Source organism: Pelmatolapia mariae, linkage group LG10_11, assembly GCF_036321145.2.
Source record: "Pelmatolapia mariae isolate MD_Pm_ZW linkage group LG10_11, Pm_UMD_F_2, whole genome shotgun sequence".
Classification (NCBI taxonomy): domain Eukaryota; kingdom Metazoa; phylum Chordata; class Actinopteri; order Cichliformes; family Cichlidae; genus Pelmatolapia; species Pelmatolapia mariae.
The window spans coordinates 58,994,730-59,014,640 of NC_086236.1; the positions used below are offsets into that span (position 1 = coordinate 58,994,730).

Genomic DNA, 19,911 nt, shown 5'->3' on the forward strand with positions numbered 1-19,911 from the left:
TTAGCCATTTTTTTGTTATCTATAAAAAGGCCCAAGATGCATTTTCTCGTTTTTTCTACCGACAGCGTTTCGTTCTAGCCTGCTGCGCTGATGGGACGAGGGTTACAGCTTTAACAGGTACACTCAAAACCAAAACAAAACAGAAAGGATTCGTTAATGCCTTGTCCTTTTCTTACTTTGATACAAGGTCAGGTTAAATGTTCATATACTTTAACTTTTCCTGTAAACAAGTATGTACAATTAGTTTCTGTTGAAAGACTTAACTTGTGGGTATTTGTAGGGATGAACCGATTGTGAAACTGCGGGCCAACACAGATGTTTAAAGGTTGGGGAAATTTGGCCGCCATTTATAAAGATTATTGGTACATATTCCATATTCAGCATTTCATATCACTCTCTAACGATTTACTCAGCACAAAATTAAAGCAAAAGATAAACACTGGCGTGGCCGCAGGTAAATGATAAATCTACACACCCCAGTCATTTAAAAGCAACCTTGGGAAGAAAGAAAGCAGCAGATTTGGGGGTGGAGAACAGTATTTACTTGTAACAATAAAATAATAATAACATCAACAATAATAATTAAAATAATATGGGAAATAAACATTCCTTGAGGATGATGAAGAAGATAATGATGACTAGTTCTTAGGCAGCCAGGGGGCTCTGCAGAGGCTGTTCTGGCCTTACATGCACCCTCTAGCAGCTGGGAGCAGGAGCACGGCTGTGCTGGCAGACAGAGCAGGGACAGAAGAAGAGGGAGAGGAGAAGAGGGGAGGATAGAGGAAGATCGGGAGGAGGTGGGGTAATATCCGAGCCACACACTGGTGTCCTGACTGGCAACATTGGCAAACAAAACTTTCTTGAGTTGGTGTGGTCCTGCCGACTGTCCTTAAAAGATCTTGCCTTTCTTTTTGTTTTTCTCCAGGGTCCTGAAGAGGGGAGGATAGAGGAAGATCGGGAGGAGGTGGGGTAATATCAGAGCCACACACTGGTGTCCTGACTGGCAACATTGGCAAACAAAACTTTCTTGAGTTGGTGTGGTCCTGCCGACTGTCCTTAAAAGATCTTGCCTTTCTTTTTGTTTTTCTCCAGGGTCCTGAAGAGGGGAGGATAGAGGAAGATCGGGAGGAGGTGGGGTAATATCAGAGCCACACACTGGTGTCCTGACTGGCAACATTGGCAAACAAAACTTTCTTGAGTTGGGGTGGTCCTGCCGACTGTCCTTAAAAGATCTTGCCTTTCTTTTTGTTTTTCTCCAGGGTCCTGAAGAGGGGAGGATAGAGGAAGATCGGGAGGAGGTGGGGTAATATCTGAGCCACACACTGGTGTCCTGACTGGCAACATTGGCAAACAAAACTTTCTTGAGTTGGGGTGGTCCTGCCGACTGTCCTTAAAAGATCTTGCCTTTCTTTTTGTTTTTCTCCAGGGTCCTGAAGAAGAAGAGGGGAAAAGTTGGTGACACTTGTTCTACAAACACTTCATCTCTATTTATATATGTAGGTTATAACTGTGTAAAACAACAAACACCACTTTATTTGATGATTGCTGTTCAAAGTTCTTGACGCTCTGACGTTGTGAACCTGGCCAAGGATAGAGACCCACAGTTCATCCGTAATATGAAAGGTAATGTCCTCTTCCCATTTAGATTTGATAGCAGCTACTGAAGAGCACTGTAAATTGGAAATTAAACTGTACAAGGCTGATATTATGCCCCTTGAGGTTGGGTAGACCATTAAAAAAAAAAGAAAGAAATCATCTACTGGATTGTATGGAGGTATTTGGGGGAATTCTGCTGTCACACTCTGCACGTAGTGTCTGGCCTGTAACAAACGAAAAAACTGAGCTGCAGCTATGGCAAATTTGGTGGATATTCGAGAGAAACTTGCAAATTGTCCATCTTCATATAAGTCTGCAAAGGATTTTAGGCCCTTTCTATGCCAGATATGAAAAGCATTATCTGCCATTGAGGGAACGAATAGGTGGTTTGCTGCAACAGGGCTTTGAAGTGAGAAAGCCCGGAGACCCAGACTCTTCCTAAACTGAGACCAGATTCTAAGAGACTGCTGGACAATTCTATTGTTACTGGGTAGAGGCAATGCCAAAGGGAGTGATGAACCTAAAGTCGCAGGTAGAGAAATTTTCCAACTTGAATATGACTCCATCGCAACCCAAACTGGTGGTGACGGTTCGAGATTGTAGTGTCTCCAATACAATAAACACCTGATATTGGCGGCCCAATAATAGTACTGGAAATTAGGGAGGCCTAAACCTCCAACCGGCTTGGGCTTTTGAAGAATAGATTTCTTCAATTTGGGGGGGTTTACCATTCCAAATAAATGAAGTGATTAGTGAGTCTAGAGATTTAAAAAAGGATTTTGGAATCAGGATAGGGAGGCATTGAAAAACATAACATACATTTTCACTGAGTTAATCCTACCTATTAAAGATAAGGATAATGGGGACCATCTGGACAGCATGTGCTTGCACTGTTCCAGCAGGGGGCGGAGATTCTTCTTAAACAAACAATTAAATTGCTTTGTGACACATATCCCAAGGTAATCAAAGTGATCTGTGACTATTTTAAAGGGAACATTTACCAAATCTAGATTTTGAGCCCTCTCGTTAATCAAAAACAGCTCACTCTTATTCATATTAATTTTGTATCCAGAGAGCTGACTAAAACCATTCAGTATATTAAATACAGCGGGTAAGGAGGTAAGCGGGTTGGAAAGAAATAGAAGGTGGTCCTCGGCATACAGTGGAACTATGCTCAATCCCCCCCTCCATATGCCTTTTATGTCCCCACTACCACGGACTGCAATTGCTAATGGCTAATTGCAAGGGCAAAAGGCAAAGGGCTTAAAGGGCAGCCCTGTCTCGTTCCGCAGTGGAGCCTAAAATGGTCAGAGTAGTGACAGTTAGTTAGCACTGAAGCCGTGGGGCTTGCGTAAAGAAGTTCGATCCATGAGCAAAATGAGGGGCCCATTCCAAACCTTTCTAAAGTAAAAAACAAATATTCCAACTCCACCCTATCAAAAGCTTTTTCCACGTCCATAGCAATAAGGCATTCAGGCACAACATGGCTGGGGGCGTAGATAATATTAAAAAGTCGCCGTATGTTAAAGAAGGCGTGCCGATTTTTTATAAAGCCAGTTTGGTTGTGAGAGATTATAGCAGGAAGATTTTTTTCCAGCCTGTGTGCCAGTAGCTTAGACAGAATTTTAACATCCATGTTTAACAGAAATATAGGCCTATAAGAAGCACAGTCAGTCAGGTCCTTGCCCTTCTTAAGTAACACTGTGATACAGGCCTGGTAGCATGATGAAGGAAGTGCCCCAGAGTCTAGCGACTACTTCGCAAAGGAAAGGAGCAAAATCGTCTCTGTAAACCAAAACTGAAGATTGAGCAGATTTGCATACTCACCAGACATGTTAGGAAGAGTTTGGTCTCGTCGTCGCGAACAAATATCGGTAACCCTTCCAAACTGATGGTTCGGCGATGCTGGACTATGTATGAGACCTAAAACAAGGAAATCAAATAAGACTCAGTCTCATTTATAAACCTACCTACCATTTTGTTTTTAAAACACATTAAGTGTTGTTGCTAAAAATACAGCCTTAAGAAAGATGTTAAAATTAGTTATTCCAGATAACTGCTCATGGTTTTGTCAGTTTTTTTTAAAGTAATTTTGATGCACAATCAATGTAGCACACCTATGACAACATTTATAACAAAAAGTGGCATGAGTGGGATGAGAGTTGAACTGTCCGTCATGACCTGCCATCTGCCAAACACACAGCGCTGCTTGTTAGCTTATAATCCCATTCAGGAGGACACACTTTTTGAAAACTAACAATTTTTATATATCAATTTGTGAACTTCAGGTTCATGCACAAGCTTTGCAAGCAAGGTTATATGGTACTATTTACCTAAAAATGCAGCCAAGGCCTCAGGCGGTTTTTATATAACCATTTAAATCTATTTACAGAACAATCAGGTGTTCTGCATCAAATAAGAAGGCACACAAATTATTTGTGCCAGTCCAAAAAAATAGTTTGTGTTCAGTATAAGACAGAAGAGAACACACAGGCCTAAACCCTGCAGGTCTGACAGCAGGAGGTGGATAAATCCTGTTTTCTATGTGGGAACAGCGTTTACACTGGAATCTGCCTTTGATGGCTTTTTTTGGAGCAAATGTGACAATCAGCAGTATAACTGACACACACTACAAAACAATAACTACACAACACACTAACTCTAGCCTCCAAACACGCTAAACGTCACTAATGTCTCACATATGAAAACTCGCGCTCTCTTTCTTTTGCTCGCCCGCTTTCCGTCGCGGGTCTCACTCCTAAAACTTCCTTCTCCCTAAACAACCAAGTGCCACATGTTGCCCTATCATTTTCTTTGATTGGCTGACATGGTCAACTCTAACACCAATAGGGAAGGAGTGTTTTTTGTTTTTCTTTCTTTTACTGGCAAGTGGAGAGTGTTTGCTAGCGTGGTCCGCAGAAAACGCAGTTTTTGCCGTTCTTCCCGCTGTAAAGACTGTTTTGTTCAGAGAAAACAAAACATCGCGTGTATTTTTTATCATAACTCTGGTTTTACATGGCCTATCGAAACAATTCAAAAACTGCTGTATAGATTGACGTCCGCACTTTCGACCCAAATTGAAACAGAGACTGGGTCGCTGCATCTTGTAGCTGTGTCGTCTTAAATTGGTCATGTGATTTTGACGTGCCGGCGCGTCCGTCAACCCCAGAGGGTCTGTTTGATATGACTCGTGCAGACTCTAGTTTGCCTTCGTATTTAAAATACCCCCATATTTACTGCTCTGTAGCGGCTTCTCTGATCTTCCTCTCCCTCCTGCCTGTGTGTTTGGTGGAGCTAGCTGGCCATGAGGACTCCACCACCCCATTCACACACAAACTAAACCACATATTTTATTGACTAAATATGATTTGAACAAATTAAACGACATGGCAGCGGGCGCCCCCGAAATTATTATTATTATTTTTAAAGCGGCGGGGGTTTGCCGCCCATGGTCGTCAGCCATGAGCGAGCTAGCCTATTTTGTCGGGTTTTTTTTCGTTCGGTGGTATGGCAGCCACAACCTGCACTTCATGAAATACACGTAGGGGGTGTCTCGCAAACTTGTCAGACATGAACGCGCCTGTTTGGTAGGGACGTTTGTCGGATTTTCATTGTTTTGTGACATGGCGATTTTTATACGAAAACTTTAAAGCACTATTTTATGATGGAAAACATTCAAGTTGCTCACGAGGGCATTCAAGCAGCACGATTGAGTAAAACAGCCTAGGGGGAATCTTAAATGATGTAGTAATCACATATAAATACACAACAAAAGAAACATTACTTGCCTTAATAAAGTTGAGATGAACACCTTAGCTGCATCCAGCTTCTGGTGTAAGAAGCCTCGTGTTCGCATTAAGGCAGACGGCCAGGTGGCTTTCAGTCCTTGCCAAAGTTCAAAGTAGACCCCATAGTATCCAAAAATATGAGATGCGCATGCGTGCTCAGGCACAGAAAGGCGCCAACAGCTTCAACTCATGTAAAACTTGAATTCATTCATTTTGCCAGCAATAAATTTCATCTGAGACCAACTTTTGCTCCAAAACGTTAAAGGATTAGTTGAAACCCTTAGTGTATTTGAGTTTATGGGGCAACTCAGCTTTTATTGTTGAATTGTGAAAGAAATGACTGTAAGCTCAGCAATTGCAAGTTTTATTTTAATTAAAATAAAATTATTTTAATTGAGGGGCTATAATAATAATAATAATAATAATAATAATAATAAAAGCATTCTTTTATGTTTATGTTTCCGTCACAAAACTGGTGTTCTCCCCACTTCATAATGAGCACATGTTTTCTCATAATAAATCCATCTTACTCTTCAATATCACAGGTTTATTAAGTGACTTTGTACATTACAAATGAAAAATAAAATGAAAAATACAGAGATGGAGTACATAGCCAAAGCAAAATGTGGTGTTGACTCTTCATTTCCCACTGATCGTTTCCGCAGAGTAACTGAAATAACGTGGGCCGTTTTTATTTTATTTTTTTCAATGTGTCCAGAATCACTGTTAATATTTGGAAGTGTTTTTCTTTAACAGTGGACACGCAGCTGTCAAGTCTCTGAGGATTTTTCTAAACATACAAAAGAAGGTATTACTTCAGCTGGCTCGGTATATATAAAAATAAACTAAGGTGAAATATAACACTTATGACAATATAAATGGTGGTCCGAGGCTAGTGAACATAGCTAAACACACAGGAAAAAGAAAGCGTTATATTTCAGGAAAAAAAAGAAGCTTTAGCCATTTTTTTGTTATCTATAAAAAGGCCCAAGATGCATTTTCTCGTTTTTTCTACCGACAGCGTTTCGTTCTAGCCTGCTGCGCTGATGGGACGAGGGTTACAGGTTTAACAGGTACACTCAAAACCAAAACAAAACAGAAAGGATTCGTTAATGCCTTGTCCTTTTCTTACTTTGATACAAGGTCAGGTTAAATGTTCATATACTTTAACTTTTCCTGTAAACAAGTATTTCAACAGAAACTAATTGTACAGACTTAACTTGTGGGTATTTGTAGGGATGAACCGATTGTGAAACTGCGGGCCAACACAGATGTTTAAAGGTTGGGGAAATTTGGCCGCCATTTATAAAGATTATTGGTACATATTCCATATTCAGCATTTCATATCACTCTCTAACGATTTACTCAGCACAAAATTAAAGCAAAAGATAAACACTGGCGTGGCCGCAGGTAAATGATAAATCTACACACCCCAGTCATTTAAAAGCAACCTTGGGAAGAAAGAAAGCAGCAGATTTGGGGGTGGAGAACAGTATTTACTTGTAACAATAAAATAATAATAACATCAACAATAATAATTAAAATAATATGGGAAATAAACATTCCTTGAGGATGATGAAGAAGATAATGATGACTAGTTCTTAGGCAGCCAGGGGGCTCTGCAGAGGCTGTTCTGGCCTTACATGCACCCTCTAGCAGCTGGGAGCAGGAGCACGGCTGTGCTGGCAGACAGAGCAGGGACAGAAGAAGAGGGAGAGGAGAAGAGGGGAGGATAGAGGAAGATCGGGAGGAGGTGGGGTAATATCAGAGCCACACACTGGTGTCCTGACTGGCAACATTGGCAAACAAAACTTTCTTGAGTTGGGGTGGTCCTGCCGACTGTCCTTAAAAGATCTTGCCTTTCTTTTTGTTTTTCTCCAGGGTCCTGAAGAAGAAGAGGGGAAAAGTTGGTGACACTTGTTCTACAAACACTTCATCTCTATTTATATATGTAGGTTATAACTGTGTAAAACAACAAACACCACTTTATTTGATGATTGCTGTTCAAAGTTCTTGACGCTCTGACGTTGTGAACCTGGCCAAGGATAGAGACCCACAGTTCATCCGTAATATGAAGGGTAATGTCCTCTTCCCATTTAGATTTGATAGCAGCTACTGAAGAGCAAACCAAACACCTCTGGACTGAAGCTAATGCACCCAGATCTCAGCAGGTCCCAGTTCCACAGTGAAGGCCGTGAGTGATGAGGTCAGCGGCTGATGCGGACGCGCGTCTGCTGCTTAAACTCTGGAAAGCACTGATCCAACACAAAGCTCAGAGAGTAATGGCCGAAGAGTAAACTGTCAAAAGTAAGTACTGAAAGTACTCTGTAAGATTAAGGTCAACTATTGAACGGCGTACATTTTAAAGTAAAGGTTTTAAAACCAAGTTAATACAAAGTTAAGACATCAGTGATGTTAATACAAACATCGCTAATGTCACATAACTTTGCCGACATGTGGCCAACAGTAATGTTTTAATGTTCTTCATTATTAAACATTCACACATAAATAAGTGACATAATATTCAGTACTTACTTTTGACAGTTTACTCTTCGGCCGCTCCACTTCTGCCGTCTGCTGTATTTTTGTGGCAAAATTATCCACACCCACCGCTGCGCTATGAATTGTGTCCCACAATTATGGGATCACAGAGCATACACCGGACCACGCTTGAAATTTGGGGAAACCAACGGCGCATTTGGAGTACACTTTGGATTGGGACAGCCGTTGTTGCGTTGCTGTGACGTAATAGGTCTCAAAATACGTACTCGAAGCGTGCGGTCGCTGAATTGGGACACAGCCCTTAGCTGTGTCCAAATTCATGGGCTGCATCCTCCTGAGGACGCATTTGTAGACCGATGACGTCACAGCGACGTGCCGAAGGCTGTCCAAATTCGTAGACTCCTCTGAATGCAGCCGACAAATGCGTCCTCCTTTTCCTCGAATTTGAAGGATGGGTCGGGTGTGTCCTTCATGGCCCACCATATCCCAGAATTTATAGCGCGGCCCAGCCAAACTCCAGTTTTCGGCAATGGCGGTCGCTACTAAGTTTTAAAATTACTCTTACTAATCTTTCTGGGTCACGACATAAACTTTTAACATATTTTCAGGTGAGAATGTGGGTGTGTAAACTTCAAATATCTGCTCGGTTTATCAAGATATCGCATATTTGCAAAAGTGTTTCGACGTTTTGGGAGACGTCTGTTACCCACCAGCTCGATAGCTAGCCGAGAGCTCGAGGGTCACTGAAGCCGCCGAGAACGGCACAACTCCCAGCACATCATTTTCAGATCACTGCGGACTTTTGCTACTCAGGTTAAACGTAATAAATAAGTCACTTAGATAACCTAAAAATGTTATTGTTTGTCTTTTTTTCAGTGTTTTATTTGTTCGTGAGTAAATTGGTTTGGCTGAGATTAAAGTTATTAGATTAGATTAGATAAAATAAAACTTTATTAATCCCCGGGTGGGTTCTTCCTTGGTTTTTACACAGCTGAATAAACGTCAAACAGAAAACTGATTAAACAGAAGTGTGAGATGGTCGAGAATTTACGCCAGTGTCCTGTTATATTTTAGATAGCAAGGAGCAGACGGCCGAGTTTATTAAACTCCACCGAGACAGCGGTGACGCTAATCAGAAGGCTAGACTGTTCAATTTCCCCAGCCGTTTACTTCCGGCCTACCCGACCTTCTGCATCCTCCTGAGGACCCAGCCTTCGCGGTCTTCGTGGGCCAGGTCCTCAGGAGGATGCAGCCCATGAATTTGGACACAGCGCTTGTGTCCTGAAATTTTTCCATCTGTCCCTGCTTCAACACACCTGGATAAAATTAGTAGATCATTATCAAAACTCCATGGAACTTGAGTGCATGCTAAGGTGGCAATTCAGCCATTTTATTCATGTTACAGCAGCTCATGAAATGAATATACTGCAATAAAAGTACTTGCAGAGGTACTTTTGGGCATAAGCCCGGGTCATTTTTTCAGAAGCCTGGGGTCTTTTGGAGTGTAATTTGTTTCATAGTTAGAGTTTGTGATATATTTTTTTTCCTGTATGAAGTCATTCTTTTTTGAACAAAACTCAAAACAGAGCCTATTACTCTTTCAGTCATTTCTACCCTCACTTAATTTCCTTTCGCTGCTCAGCTCTCACACAGTGGCTCAGCTATGCTCCAATCCCTCCATATTGTGGCCAATCACATGTGAGGATATAGGATAATATTATTGTGTGGAAAAACAGAGAGGGTGAGAGACGCGACAGTCAAGTGGAGCGTGCGTCTGTCCTCTCAGTAAGTGAGTGAGACAGTAGACAGTGGTGAGGAGGGCTGTGCGAAAGCAAAAACACATAAATATGCCTGACACCCGTAAACGAAGCAGCATCTGGCTGCACTTTAAATGCTTTTTTTTTGTCTCGGTCTTGATCTTGATCTTGGTCTCGACTTGGTCTTGGTCTTGTCTTGGTCTCGATACCCTCTGGTCTTGGTCTTGTCTTGGTCTCGGTTTAGGCGATCTTGACTACAAGTCTAGCAATCTGCCTAGTATAACCTTACATGGGCAGCATGTTAGTGCAGCAGTTAGGATTGTTGCCTACTGGCTCAAACCCAACGGCCAGGTGGGGCCTTTCTGTGTTCTCCCATATGCTGGTTTTCACCAGATTCCTCCCACAGTCCAAAGAAATGCAAGTTTAGGTTAATTTGTGATCCTAAATTATGTGTGAAGTGTTAGCTTCATGATAGATGGGCGACCTGTCCAGTTGTTCTTGCGCTGCGACAGCTGGAATAGGCTCTAGTCTCCCCACGATGCCTGAACTAAGGATGAAGCTGGATGGAGGGATGGATGGATGATACTCTGATAACGTCCTCAACAGCTCAGAATCATGCAGGCCAACCTTTCTACCTTTTTAAACAAATTATTCTCTAATCTCAGGCCTCAATAAAATCCAGAAATATTCCAGGATATTAAACTGAGAATGTTTTTTCACTGTTAGCATGTATGTGTAAGTTAAACTATGAATGTTATCCGGTTTGAAATGATAAAAATCCATCAAACATTTTCTTGAAAACATTTTTAGAAAGATGAAGTCAACTTTTGCCGGTGTTGTGAGAACCTTCCCTGTGAGCTTGTTTTTTGAAGTCACATATGTTAGATTTTTATCAAATTACTCTCCTAACTTTCAGTGTGTACAGTGGAACCCCGACTTACGAATACCCCAATTAAAAAATTCTTTTATTGTCCTATTATTGTTTTATATTGTTATTATTGTATTACATTGTTGCTTTTTAATGCCATTTTTATATTGTTAAGCACTTTGTGCAGCATCGGCTGTTTGAAATGTGCTATATAAATAAACTTGACCTTGACCTTAAGGTAAAAGATACCACAAAGTAACTGGACTGTCTACATATGGTCAAATGTAGACAGTCAAATACCTACTCCTTATTTGCCTTTGTGTTGTGTGTTGTGTGGGATTTGCATGTTGCTCTCACATCTAAAAATCCAACAGCTCGCATTTTCTTACGCTCAGTTTCACTGGCAGGAAAAAAGCTGTGCTACATTTTACTGCAAGTGTTTCACTGATGGTCAAACACACCTCTGAATCATGTTGTGCAGGAAGCGACGGTGGTTGACCTGCCGCTTGGATGGTCGGTTCTTCTTGGGTTTCTGCAGGGTCCTCATCAGGTGACCTGCTGCTGAAGTTACAAAGGTGTAAAGGTCAGGACCCCAGGGGACCCCTCGCTCCAACCCAGGCTCGAGACTCGCGGAGATGGCCGGTTGCATGCCTGAGAAACATACATGTAGTGGAGATTTAGGAGAGTAGGAGTCACTGACTTAAAATGAATAAAAGTCCATTTATATAACATAAATGCTCCAGCAGAGTCTTCTTGAGTTTAAAGGATGGAGAGCAGAACAGATCCTGATCAGAGGAGCTCAGACAGGTGCTGGTCATAAAGGTGTTGTATACCCGTAAGGCAGGCAGAGCTCTGAAAGTAATCAGAGTAATCTTGAACTGAATCCTGCATTTCCTGACAGACAAGAAACGATGATGGAAGGAGTAAATTTCTCTTGTACTTAAATAAAATATAATCTGCCTTCACAATATCTAAAAGTATTTATTCTGCACAGGAAAAAAATGCTCTTATTATTTCTCAAAATTAAAATTTTGTGACATGATAAGGAGTAAATAGTCTGGTACTTGCACCTTTCTACTCAATTTTAGCACTCAAAGGATTATTTATTAATGTTATATGACTTATCCATTATAGTCTTATTTACCCAACTAACACATACACAGACATTCATACAGCACTTTTATCTCTGCCTTTGTGTTTTCTAACATTTACACTCAGCGTCTTGCGCATGGATACTTTGACATGTACACTGGAATAGCTGGGCATCGTTAAACCGACTTTCTGATTGGTAGACAACACACCCTACTGCCTGAGCCATGCCTTAAAAAGACAAAAGTCTAAAAGCCTGGCTGCCACAAATTTTATCCCCAACTATAACGCAAAAAAACAGACTAACTGCAATATATCTGTAAAGCAATAGCAGGGGAGTTAAAAGCTCAACACTTCGCTGTGAATTTATGTTTAGTACAAGTAAAGTACCCAAAAGTGTACGTAGTCAATTTCCACCAACTAGGAAATCACTATAAAGAAATGAAGCCCCAATTCTCTTAAAATGAACATATAGGAAGTGATCAGGATGAATGATCATTAAAAAATAAAGTGATTAAATTATGAGAAAAGACAAACTGCAGGTAAAAATCACAGATTAAGCAATAAGTGTTTAAATAAACCTGTTTGTAAAGGCTGTAACTCATATTTATTATAACAACAAAATGTCAATAAAAACGCTGTTACAGTTAATGTGTTGTACTATGGAAACAGCAGATCTGCATAACTTCTAATATAAAAATAACTGCAAAAGCCTGCTTACCGTTTTGTCTCCAGGTTTCTGTGTATCTCTCTACAAACTGCACTAAAGGCTGAGGAGGTGTGCTATCTATGCAGCAGGTGTGTGGCTAGGCTTTATTTTTTTTATACAGATGTGAAAATACATTTAACTTTACAAAGATTTAAAGGTTAAGATGATTAACTTTTCTCTTTTTTTGCAGCTCACCATTATTGTTGGATTTTTAGATGTGAGAGCAACATGCAAATCCAACACAACACACAACAAAAAGGCAAATAAGGAGTAGGTATTTGACTGTCTACATTTGACCATATGTAGACAGTCCAGTTACTTTGTGGTATCTTTTACCTTAAGGTCAAGGTCAAGTTTATTTATATAGCACATTATAAACAGCCGATGCTGCACAAAGTGCTTAACAATATAAAAATGGCATTAAAAAGCAACAATGTAATACAATAATAACAATATAAAACAATAATAGGACAATAAAAGAATTAAAACAATAACTAAAACTATTTAAAATAAGACCAGAATGCTTGGGTCATAGTGTGTTAAAAGCCAGGGCATTAAATGTGTCTTTAGTAGTGATTTAAATTGCTCAAGTGTTTATGCAGATCTAATATTTAGGGGGAGACTATTCCAGAGTCTGGGACCTGCCACAGAGAAGGCTCCATCACCACGAGATTTGAGATAAGTCCGTGGGATGGACAGCATTAATTTTGAGCTAGACCTCATGGTTTTTCCTGGAGCATAAGCAGAGAGGAGCTCAGACAGGTAAGGAGGGGCTCGGGCGTTAAGGAACTTAAAAACAAAAAGTAAAAGTTTAAATTGGATCCTGTAGCAGACAGGAAGCCAGTGTAAAGAAGCTAAAACTGGGGTTATATGCTCTCTCCGTTTGGTACCAGTTAGCAGGCGAGCAGCTGCATTTTGGACCATCTGAAGACTATGGATGGTGGCCTGGTCTAGACCATAATACAATGAATTGCAGTAGTCCAATCTGCAAGTAAGGAAAAGGTGAATAACACGTTCAAAGACGTTAGCCGGAAGGTATGGCTTTACCTTGGCTAGCTGTCTTAACTGAAAGAAGCATGACTGAACTACTGCACTCACCTGCTTATTCAATTTAAAAGAACCATCAATGTAGACACCGAGGTTTTTTACATGTGTTTTACAATAGGAGGAAAGGGGGCCCAGAGTGCTATCGATGTGATTAAAGTTGCCAAACATGTCAACTTCAGTTTTATTTTCATTTAGCTTTAAAAAATTGAATGACAACCACTTTTTGATGTCTTCAAGGCAGCCTAATAAGAGCTGGGGATGGTCTGACCCTGCTTTTAAAGGTAGATCAATCTGCAAATCATCAGCAAAACAGTGAAATGAAATGCTGCACCGCGAGAAGATGGAACCCAATGGCAACAGATAGAGTGCGAACAGGGCAGGACCCAAAATAGAGCCTTGAGGTACACCGTATTTAAGAGGGGCTATTTTGGAGTTATGGGGGCCCATATTGACATGAAAAGACCTTTCTGACAAGTAGGACCGAAACCACTGTAGGGCAGATACCTTTAGGCCAGCATGAAATTCTAGCCGTGATAACAGGATGTCATGGTTGACCGTGTCAAAAGCTGCTGACAGGTCCAACAATAAAAGGGCAGCAGGGCTGCCAGAGTCCAGAGTTAAAAGAATATCGTTAAAAATCCTTAAAAGTGCTGTCTCAGTGCTATGAAGTGATTTAAAACCAGATTGAAATTTTTCAGAAATTTTTACCTAAAAGTAACTTGGTAAAAAGTTGTCGACTTATTTCACTTCAAGCCAAAAACTGACACATTCATTCTCAGAAATGAAGTTCCTAAATACCTGTTACACAGCTCATTAACAGAAATATCTAATCATCCACTCCTGTCAGCTGAGAATGGGCAACTGAGCCTACAGTTTACACGGACTTGCCAAAACTGGATAACAGAAGACTGACAAAACCCTGAAGAGTCTCGATTTCTGCTGCAATATTCAGATGGTAGAGTCAGAATTTGTGTAAAGAACATGAAGACATGGCTCCATCAAGCCTTTTATCAACAGTTTAGGATGGTTGTGGTTGGGTTAAGGTGTGAGGGGCTTCTTCGGTACACTATAGGCTTGTTAGTACCAATTGAGCATCAGTGCTGCTGGCTATGTCCATCCCTTTATAACCACAGTGTGCCTGTCTTCTGATGGATAACACGCACTGTCACAAATTTCAAATCATCTCAAACTATTTTTTTTTGAACATCACAAATAGTTCACTGCACTCAAATGGCCTCCACAGTCACCAAATCTCAATCCAGTAGAGCACCTTTGGGGTGAAACAGAATGGGAGGCTCACATTGGGGAATCAGATAAAATCTGCAGTAGCTGTGTGACGCTGTCGTGTCAATATGGACTAAAAAGCTTTGAGTGTGAGTTTTGTTCCCACCACTTTGTTGAATCTCTGCCACACAAACAAAGCAGTTATGAAAGTAAAAAAAAGTCAAAGGGGCCCAACCTGCTTTTAGCAAGGTGTGCCTAATAAATTGTCCAGTGAGCATATTGCTCGATCCAGCCTAAATCCTAATCTGTGCTGACAAGTTTGCAGATCTTTTGGCTTTTCACTAAATAAAACAAGAAAATGTGTTTAAGCATATTAAACAAAACACATTTTAACTAATGACCTGCAGAGCTACACGAGCAAAAACATTCAATATATACTAATACAGCACAAGTAAAAGCAAAAATTACCCAATGCTGGTGAGGTCCTGATATGCAGAGGCACATTTTCGGAGCAGTTAATGCAATGGCATCGTCTCCTTTATGCTTTCATTTGGCTGTTGGGACACAGAGTAACTACTTGGAAGATGTCAATGATTTTGTGAGAATGTTCACAGTAAAAAAAAAAAAAAAGAAGACAAAAACACACAGGTGAGAGGTGTAAACTCATTCACTTACTTCAAAACAAGCCATAAAATCTTAAAAATCGCTTCTATCTGATTTTGGCACCTTTTCAAAGCCAAGCAGGAGGGAACTGCTGCTGCAGGAGCGGCATCTATAGTGACACTACACATGCTTCCGGCTCGAGGACTGCACAGCTGTGGTTTGGTTACTAGGAATAACGTGGTAAGTCATAGTGTCTGAGAGATTTTCTTACCAGGATTTGCTTACATAGTGACATTATAGGAAGAGTGCAATGAGTACATTCAACCATTGTTATCAAATCTACATGTACATAAATTCAGCTGTTTAGGCTTTACAGCATGAGTTTGTTAGTGTGTGTTCAGTCAGTCTCACTCTTCACGTGTGGTGTTTTCTCACAGTCCTCTCCAGGGGGATGATAAGGCTTTATCACACATGCCCTGCAACAGTAGCAGAACTTTGACCCTGTGAGATCTCGTCACATGTAGATTTGCCTCTGCTGATGATCGTCTTTGTTCAGAGAAATGTAGTTTGTGTCTTTTTGGCTTTGAGCAGACTCAGAAGAGTGTGAGAGGAGCAACGCTGAAAGGTAAGTTTCAGATCAGAGGATTTAGTAGGAGTCAAATAGCATCAGATGGCTTGAGTGGCAACTGTCGCTTTTTGTTTCCACACCAACTTCAACTATCACTGGCTCAGAGGACTGGAGATGCTGCCAAGAGGCGGAGTAAGGGCAATGACTGGGAAGGTGGTGGTGGATCAGCTGATTGCGGCTCCTCTCACCATCAGTGCCTTTTACATTGGTATGTGTGTCTCAAAGTTTATTTAGAATTTTCTGATACGGCCTAATATTCTAAATCTGAAGTGATGGGCCGAGCCCTATATATGGTCCATTTTTAGATTCTAGTTTTGACTTTTAGAGCTATTTGTGAACCTCCAGCAGGAGCCTAAGGTCATGTGATCAACACCTGATGGCTGTGCATCATACAAGTTTGACATCTAAAGATGGCAGAGCTTTTGGAAGACTGGTCCCTAGACTCTGAGTTTGAGATCTGTAGAATTGCTGGTAGTTTTTAAAAAGCAGCTAAAAACTTATATTTTCTTTATGTCTTTATGTTTTTAGCCCGCTGGTTGTGAAGCAAGTTGTCATATTTATCTTGGGAGGTACTATGTAAAATTAATTTAAAGAAAAACGTTTTTTTTGTGGAAAGAAAATCTTCATAATCTAAGTTCAACCAGTCAGGCTTCACATAGACATCTACATTAATCTGCTGACCACCAGCCATCAGAAGATGTGTACACTGTGGTTATAAAAGAGTGGACAACACTCAGGCAGGCTGTGGTGTTTAAATGATGCTCAGTTGGTACTAACAGGCACAACAGTGCCAAGAAAGAATCCTATTGTTACATCACCTCTAGCTTGTTTACACAATGCTTTCCAAGCTTTAATGTTGCTTATGCCAAATTCTGACCCAACTAGCCAAATGTGTCAGCAGAACTCGAGACTCATTAGACCCGGAAATGATTTTCCAATCTTATATTGTCTAATTTTGGTGGCCCATGTGAACTGTAGCCTCAGCTTCCTGCCATATATTGCCAATAATTGCCTCAGAACTTAAAGTTTCCCTTCATGTTCTGAGGCTGGCAGTGGAAGCGATCCACTGTTGGAAGTCAGGCCAGGAGCTTTCATGCTTCAGTTATGTTCAAACATTTTCAGTTTATTTTTAACATTTTTTACTTGTTACTCTTTTAAGAGGGGGTTGCCTGCTGCTATTGAGTTTGCTGTGTGGTCAGTTAATATATCTCCATAGGAAGTGAGTCAGTGAAAATTATTTATTTTAAAGTAAACGGGGTTCTGAATGTGATTAAGATGAGTAAGATACTGTCTAAAGTAAGGAAGGTGAAGGACCAGATAGCATTACTTCAGGAGACACACATGAACCAAGCAGATCACTTGCGATTGAAAAGAAAGGGTTTTTAATATGTATTCTCTTCTTCCATCAAATCTAAACACAAGAGGGGTGTGGCTACACTTATCTCTGGTACACTTAACTATGAACACACATCAGAAGTCTGTGACAAGGAAGGCAGATTTGTTAGAATAACAGGAAGGATATAGGAGTCTGAAATCACAATATTAAATGTTTATGCTCCCCCTGGGAGCGATTGGCTATTCTATAGGAATATTTTTGATTTAATGGTGGACTCTTGGGGGATAGTTATCTGTGGGGGGGGGGGGGGGGGGGGGGGGGGGGATTTTAACTTTTGGCTTGATCCAAAACTAGACTCCGCCAACCCGACTAATAAGATAACAGCACTTACCAGAAAAGTTCTTTCTTTCATGGTGGAGATCGCTACCCATCTATCAGAGATTTCACTCATTATTCGGGCTCATTTAAAGTCTATGCCAGCCTGGACTACGTTTTTATGTTTAATGTGGATAGATTTAGGATCAGAGAATGTGACATATTAACGAGGGATTTATCTGACCATAGTCCTATCTCTCTATCTTTATTGGTGGCTAGGAAAAAAACGTAACACTCTGTGGAAATTTAATTCGCACTTACTCAATGAGCCTACCAAAGTCTCTAAAATAAAGGAAGACATTAAAGAATTTCTAGAAATTAATGACACAGGGGAAGAATCTCCAACTATTCTTTGGGATAGGCTTAAAGCGGTAATGAGAAGTAAATTAATTTCTATCGCCTCCCACTTAAACAGAATCAAAGGGCAAAAATTAGTAGATCTACAGGCAAATTTAAAGATGAAACAAAAGGAAGATATAAACACCCCAAATCCAACTGTAAAAAATACAGGGTGACATTAATGATATTTACACCCAGGAGGCCCAAAATAGTTTAACTTTTTTGAGGCAGAAATACTACAAGATAGGAGGGAAATCCACAACATACCTGACACACAAATTACGCAAACAACCAGAGGAAAGTATGATATACAAAATTAAGGACCCCAAAACTAATATTCTGGAAACAAAATAAGAAAACATTCAGAAATGCTTTGAGGCCTTACTTTAGGGAACTGTATTCACAACCTAATGCTGCTGAGGAGAATTATATTGCTGTCTTTCTTAGCTCTCTAGAATTACCTTCACTCCTCGACTCTCAAAATAAGTATTTAATACATCCCATTTCAGTGGAAGAAATCAATGCAGTTCTTTCCAGATTAAAACCAGGAAAGGTAGTCAGTCCGGACAGGTTCAGTTCTCAGTGGTATCACAGCCTGAGGGCAGACCTAGTCCCCATATTGCTGAAGTCATAAGTCACATAGAGAGAGAAGGCAAGAGAAGTTTCTACATACTGCTGTTCGACCAGCTCCTAGCACTGAGCCTGAGTTAACTTTGGGTTTTAAAATCCCTGTTAACATTATTGAAATGCAACATGATGATCCATCTCTAACATCTTTGTTCCAGAAAGCTGCAGAGAGGAACCAAGGAACTGAGCAAGATTTGAACAGCAGGGGGGAATTTCTGCTGAAAGATGGCACTCTGTATCGTCAGCAAGGTTCAGCATTACAGTTGGTGGTTCCTAGAGCAGTCCAGAAGGTGGTGCTCTCCATTCCATGGGCTGGCCACTTGGGAAAGCACAAGACCATGGCCCACATTAGAAAATATTTTCATTGGCCTGGAATGTGCTCCTATTTGCATATAGAGAAGTACCCCAGGCCTCTACAGGTTTTTCATCTTTTGAACTATTGTATGGCCATGAGGTACGAGGCCCCTTATCTCTTCTGAGGGAGACTTGGGAGGGCGACCAAGAAAGATCACAGGCTGTCAATGTTGTCTCTTATGTTGTCCAGATGCAGGAGCGGCTGGAGAAGATGACAGAGTTGGACCAACCCCACAAAGCAGAAGCACAGCAGCACCAGAAGGCCTGGTACGACCAGCCAGCTCGGCAGAGATCCTTCAGTCGTGGTCAGAAAGTGCTGGTGCTTCTTCCAAGTGATGACAGTAAGCTGTTAGCAAAAATAGCAAGGGCCATATGAGATCCAGAAGAAACTTGGACAAACAACCTATAAGGTTGCCATTTCAGATCAGCCCCGCTCCAGCAGAGTACAGAGCTCCAGCTCAAAATAAAGCCGCTAGTTGTGGAAGGAAGTGCGTCAATGCCCCAAAGTGGAAAAATAGAAGAAAAATATATAAATATACAAAAACAAATAATAATTGAAAAAAAAAACTTTATATTTGCAGCTTTGACCTCCCGAGAGGCAGAGCTAACGAGGTAACGTTAGCCGATGTTTGCTACTTTCCACATCTACTTTACCTTAAGGACTCAGCACCACGCAGAGATTTTACTCTCTAAAACAGGGTCCAGGCACTGTCACCAACTTGCTGAGTGAAGAATTTCTCTTGTTGGACAGGTAGCAGGAGCTCACAGGAACAGGCAGATCCAAACAGGAAGTAAACAGTAGCTCCATGTTGAAGCAATAGCACAATGGCGACAGCAGAGGGGGCTGTTATGTTTCTCATTTTATTTTATTATGTAAAGAAAAGAATATCTGCTTTGAAGGACAGACAGAAAAGGCACTAATCTATTTACATAGTGGAAATGTTATACTTTAATAATGATCAAGTTTTAATTTTCCTTCTTTATGTATTCCTTTAAAAAAAAATCACAACTTTTAACACTTGCAGACGTGTGTGGTAAAACCCAGCCTGCATTAAATTACAAACATCAT

At 40.7% G+C, this 19,911-nt stretch overlaps 1 long non-coding RNA gene across 1 annotated transcript; it reads right to left on the reverse strand.

Annotated features, from left to right (window-relative positions):
* Positions 1–811: 811 nt before the first annotated feature.
* Positions 812–19,645, reverse strand: LOC134636756 (uncharacterized). The gene is made up of 4 exons (XR_010095023.1): positions 19,497–19,645; positions 10,973–11,162; positions 3,424–3,519; positions 812–1,430 (listed from the first exon to the last, which is right to left on the reverse strand). It is a non-coding gene; the product is annotated as an uncharacterized LOC134636756 (long non-coding RNA).
* Positions 19,646–19,911: the final 266 nt, after the last annotated feature.